At 42.1% G+C, this 6,004-nt stretch overlaps 1 pseudogene; it reads left to right on the top strand.

Moving 5' to 3' along the window:
• Positions 1 to 3,534: 3,534 nt before the first annotated feature.
• On the top strand, positions 3,535 to 4,586 carry LOC125722614 (cytohesin-1-like; annotated as a pseudogene).
• Positions 4,587 to 6,004: the final 1,418 nt, after the last annotated feature.

Here is a 6,004-nt window from a genome sequence, read left to right as displayed (position 1 = left end):
TTTATTATACCATATTATTCATTGTATTGTTCTTTCAATTTTATTTCTATTTTATTATTGCTAATACACCGGATCTGAGTGCCTCATTTTGTTCCCTTCATATAGAACACGTTTTGTAATGACAATAAAACATCCTTATCCTCATCTAAATCACACTGTCTAACTACTAATCTGTTTAAATAATATAATTGGATTTCAAAGGTTAATAGTCACTCAATTACCCCCTCAACCCAACAGTACCACAAACACCCAACATGCACGGAAATTTTCTCCTAAGTTGTTTTCCCTGCCTGGAACAATACCACAGCAGTCACATGGACTAATGTTTCAAAACATTTTGGAAACCTTGCATTGAAACTTGAGGTCTTTAGAAGGGATCAGTCCTGGGTGGCAAAGTTGCCATCACAAAGGTTTTTGATTAAGGGATTCATGATGCCAGGTAGCCATCTTTCACAAGCTGGTGGGCTGTGCCACTGATGCCTTTGCTTGGGTTTTATATGTCTGTCCTGGTTTGTGTTCTTGCCACTTCAGGTTCCCTGGTTTTGGTCTACATTCCTCGGTCCTCTACTGTGGAGTCTACCTTCTGCTTCACCTCATTCTGGTCGCCCATCCAGTCAGCGGCCCATGTCCCCCTGGTTCCCTGTTTCCAGAGGTTGGTCTGTTAGTCTCCGGGGCCAGGAGGCAGAAATCTGCCATGTTGGATGGGCGGCCCAGGTTGGGGTGCTCCATCATAGACTGGTACATGAAGGATTATAAATGGTTTTCAACCAGTATGTACCGAGTGTGCATCGTGACGAAAAGAATGTCATGGGAATATTTAGGACTGACTGCAGTATTAGTTCAAAGCATGATTGTGTTTTTCTTAATTTTTATTGATTTATTTTTGTATTATTCATTTTTTAATTATTAATTTTCTTAAGTAACTTGATTCAGTTAAAAGGGGTTTGTCCATTTGCTTTAGCAGAAGTTTGTGTAAGTATGATGTTCACCTTCCCTTTTCATAGTCTAGTCTTTGCCAAGTTTTATGCTTATTTCCCCTGGTTAAGTTAATCTGACTTGTGTGTTTAGGAGGGTCATACAGGCTTTTTGTTTGTAATGGAAGCACAGGGTCTGTACTTGCAGCTTATTTGCCATGCTAATAGAAGCATTTTACCTTCCTCTCTAATCTCTTTTTTTCTTGGCTCTCACTGCAGTCTCCTCTATGCCAGGGTTTCTCAACCCAGTCCTTGGACCCCACTGCAAAGATCCACAGTTTTGCTCTGTCCAAGCTCTCAGCACAGCAGTAAAAGGTGACTGTTTGGTTCATGCATGCAGGGATCTGGGACAGAGCAAAAACGTGGAGCTGTCTGGTGGGCTGAGGAATGAGTTTAGAAATGCTGCTGTATGAAGTATTAAACCATTTGACCGGTTGGATAAATGTTAAAATGTTTTCTCAAAATATAAAAAGAGATAATCTTCTGTTTTGCGTCTCATTACAAGCAAACTTGTTTTTTGTTTTTATGTCACTCTAGTATTTGATATCTAATTTTCAGTCTTCTGGCAATATAATCTGGTGAATGGGGAAAGACTTCCAGCAGGGGCTCCGGTTTCCTCCCACAGTCCAAAAGTGTGCAGGGTAGGTTAATTGGCAAATCTGAGTTGTGAGTGTTTGCGCCCTGCAGAGTGTTGACTCCTGCCCAGGGTTGGTTCCTGCCTACGCCTGTTGTTCCAAGGACAGGCTCCGGTCCCCCCCGCGACCTCAGTTTGGCATGCTGTCTCCCCCCTTGGTTTCCTTTGGTTTACGTCTTCACTAGCCCCCTTGTTGCTTTGACTTGTGTGTAAGTTATGTATGTGTGATTGTATTGCTGCATAGGGAGTGACTGCTATTTTGTTTTGCAAGTGTGTGTTGGACTCTGTTTATTTGGTCAGGGAGTGAGGTGGAGTGTTTGTCTTTTGGTTTCCTTTTCTTTTGCACTTAGGTGAGATTAGCTGTGGGTCGCACTTGATAGTTGGGGATTTTGTTTGTTATTTTGGCTGTGGTCACTCCCAAAGTCTTTTGCACCGGGTTATTTGTTCAGTGTCAGTATTATACATGAAAAAAAATGAAAATACAAAAAATATCCCTTTGTCCACTGGTGTTCCCTTCTTGCCCTCACCCTGTTTGTCCCTTTATCCCATTCCCCTTTCCCGTGAATACTGTTACACTCCAACCCTAGACAGCATATCAAAACAGCATCGTACCTATAGTTTTAAAAGAGATGAGGGATATTATTCATTGACCTTTATCTTTGCTATTTCAGAAATCCGTATCTGCTACCTTGTGACTGGAAGTATACACTGTAAAAAAAGGCAAAATTTGTCACAGTTTTAAACGATTTTATATCAGCCAATTTGACTACAGTATAATTATTTTTTTCCTCTTATGTTAAATGACAGAAAAGTTTTATCAAAACTACATTGCATAACTGGCATCGTAGTACTGATTAGCACCGATTCAGACATCCCGATGAACAAATATGAAGTTCATTTAAACTGTGGTACCTTAAATCCGTCAAGTTACCTCGATAAGCCAGTAACCCTGATTCGTAGTATAGGCCACTGATCACAAGCACTCTGTGTAAACGTATTGTTTAACCGGCGCTGTTGCATTACCAGGGTGAGAGGTTGACTTGCTGGTTAGCTATAAAAACAGACGTTAGTGCAACTCCACATTAATGGTGCGGTCATCATGGCTTATAAATGCTTATTATCGTTCATCATTGTTTGTGTCAGTAACGATAACATAAACAAGGGTAGGCACCAGGAGAACATCATTGGCTCTTGCATCGATTACTTTTCCCGTAACACCCTTTAGATTGTTTCCCTGAAGGGCAGCAAACCGACAATTTCGGTGTGATTGAGCTGATCACGTGTGCATGGGGAGGGAATGCGGACCACATGACCTTCCCGGCGAGCTCAGCACATCCAGCATCGCTTCGCAAATACAATCAAAATGTTTTATCTTTATTCACACTTTTTATCTTTATTCATTATCTCTACGATCTCACTGCTGGACGAATGCCTGGCATTCAGAGCATTCTTTATTAGCCATTTGCCTTTGGATGCAGTTTATTTGCATGCCCCAAAGCTTCCAGGCATCAGTAATTGCTTCCCACGTTACTCCGATCCTGGGGTCTTCTGTAACTGCCCTTTGGGATTACATATATTCAGCATATGCTTTTGTCCGAAGTGATGAGAGTTTGGGGTCAGAGCACTTGGGTCTAAGAGACTTGCTCAAGGGCTTAACAATGTTACGATTACTCTGCCATGGGAGTTGAACCAACAACCAAACTGGCAGAGATGGCCAACCTGCTGAGCTCCACACCCGCTGACGATCTCCTTTTCCTGTCTGCTGCAGTCTCCATGGACCTGAGTCCAGAGAAGCACTCTGAACTTGAGGACATCCGGCTGAGGAAAGGAGCCCTTCTGCTGGAGATCCAGAGGCTGCGGGAGGCGCTGAGAGAGGCCCTCATGGAAGTGGAGGTCCTTGAATCCAGCACCAAACGCAGCCAAATCTTAGAAAAGAATAGGCATGTCGCCATGGGAAGAAAGAAATTCAACATGGACCCTAAGAAGGGTATCCTGTTCATGGTACAAAACAATCTTCTCCGGCACACGTCTGAGGACATCGCCCAGCTCCTATACAAGGGAGAGGGGCTGAACAAAACAGCCATTGGGGATTACCTGGGTGAGAGAGACGACTTCAATATCCAAGTCCTCCAAACATTTCTTGGGCTTCATGAATTCGCAGGGTTCAACCTGGTACAGGCTCTCAGGCAGTTCCTCTGGAGTTTCCGTCTGCCAGGAGAAGCACAAAAGATTGACAGGATGATGGAGGCCTTTGCGCAGAGGTACTGTCAATGTAATCCTGGAGTCTTCCAAAACATTGACACCTGCTATGTACTTTCATTTTCCATAATCATGCTAAACACTAGCCTTCATAATCCAAATGTGTGAGACAAGCCCAGTGTGGACAGGTTCATCTCCATGAATCGAGGAATCAATGATAGAGGCAACCTGCCAGATGATCTCCTCCGAAATCTTTATAAGAGCATAAAGAATGAGCCATTCAAGATTCCTGAAGACAATTGGAACAATCCCTTCTTCAACCCTGACAGAGAGGGTTGGCTCTTCAAAATGGGAGGAGGACGGGTGAAAACATGGAAAAGGAGGTGGTTCATCCTGATGGATAACTGCCTTTACTACTTTAAACATACTACGGATAAGAAACCCAGGGTGATCATTCCGCTGGAGAATCTGAGCATCCGTGAGGTGAAGGATCTCAGGAAGCCTAACTGCTTTGAACTGTACATCCCTAACAACAGCAGACAGCTGATGAAAGCCTGCAGAACGGAGGCGGACGGCCGCCTGGTAGAGGGCAATCATTTGGTGTACCGCATCTCGGCGCCAACCCCTGAGGAGAAGGACAAGTGGATACAGAGCATCACTGCTGCTGTGAGCGCTGACCCTTTTTATGAGATGCTGGCAGTAAGAAAAAAACGGCTGAATAAATAAATAACGATAAAGACTGTGTGAATATGGTTGGATGTGCTGTTGCAGAAAGTATTTATTTCAGAACAAGGAACTTTGCACAAAGTAATGTTTAACCTTAAGGTAGCATGACCGAATTCCAGGTTTTGTTTTGATGCGACTTATTGTTCACTACAGATTTTATCATGGAAATGCCCTGTCCTTTTTTGTATAAATGTGAAATTAAATGTTATGTGCACTGTATTGCTGATCTTTATGTCAGAGTACCTTTTTTTCTGAGAATCTAACTGCTGTAAATTTGCATCAACATGATTGGGATTGGGATGGAAAAATTATTTTCCATCTTAACCCATATTCTAAGCATATTGATTTCTGTTGTAAATTTTACTTTTACAGCAGTATGATTTAAGACACTAACAGCAATTCATTTTTCAACCAGTAATTGTTAATGTGATAGGAATTGCATTCAACAGCAAATGCGTTCAACTTAACCAAATGTATAAATCTTACATATTTTGATGATTCGACATTCCCCCGACGTCTGTGTGATGTATTTCAGCAACAACACGCAGTTAATGAGATCACTATGCGGAATTTAGCCGACTGTTATTTTACTGATTAGGATATATCACCCATGATTGGGGTATACTATATATCAAGGGTCAGCAACTTTTTTGAAACTGAGAGCTACTTCACGGGTACTGAGCCATACAAAGGCTACCAGAACAGACTTTACCTAAACTTATCTAAACTTCATGTAGAATAAACACGTTTTAAATCCTTTTTTGGATATTGTCATTTTCAAATCTATATAAATACAAATGTGATTAAAGAAGAATAGCAACAAGATAAAATGAAATTTTAGTCACTGCCCACTGGTGAGTTGTGGTATTTTTAGAACAGGTCCGTGGACAACTCATGTGGTCCTTGGGGGCATCCTGGTGCCAGTGGGCACCATGTTGGTGACCCCTGTTCTAAATGGTATGTAGGGTTTGCAAACTACACCAACGCTTCTGATGTAGCTACATTTAGGCTTATAGTGGAATAATATAGTGGAAGATTCCTTGCGTGAGTGTCTGAGAGCGTGAAAGTCATGCTAGATGCAAGGTAGTCGGCAGCCCTGCTTTCCGTGTGCATCTGTCTCTTACTTTAGGTGGCTAGAGATCCAGCATTACTCAGGATTAGGAGCCACTTGCACTGATAATAATTAGTTTCTTTTTCCCCTTGCAGTCTGCTGCTGTATAACATTATGAAATCAGCCCAAAAATCCGCAACCCATGACCTCCTAATAATTACCCGAAACTATGTTTTCAAAATAGCACAATTAGGCATGAACACCGCGGACCTGGAAACTCTGCTGAGCATTGAGAATCAGTGTGCAAAGGCTCTTAATTTGGATATGTTTGTGAAACGTTCTGCTGCACAGCACAACAAAGAAAAACAACTGGTCAGTGATAATGAAAAGTACAATCAGCATTGTTTTAACCATGAGAGT

This window comes from Brienomyrus brachyistius, unplaced genomic scaffold, assembly GCF_023856365.1.
Source record: "Brienomyrus brachyistius isolate T26 unplaced genomic scaffold, BBRACH_0.4 scaffold40, whole genome shotgun sequence".
Lineage (NCBI taxonomy): Eukaryota > Metazoa > Chordata > Actinopteri > Osteoglossiformes > Mormyridae > Brienomyrus > Brienomyrus brachyistius.
This window is presented reverse-complemented; position numbering and strand designations above follow the sequence as displayed.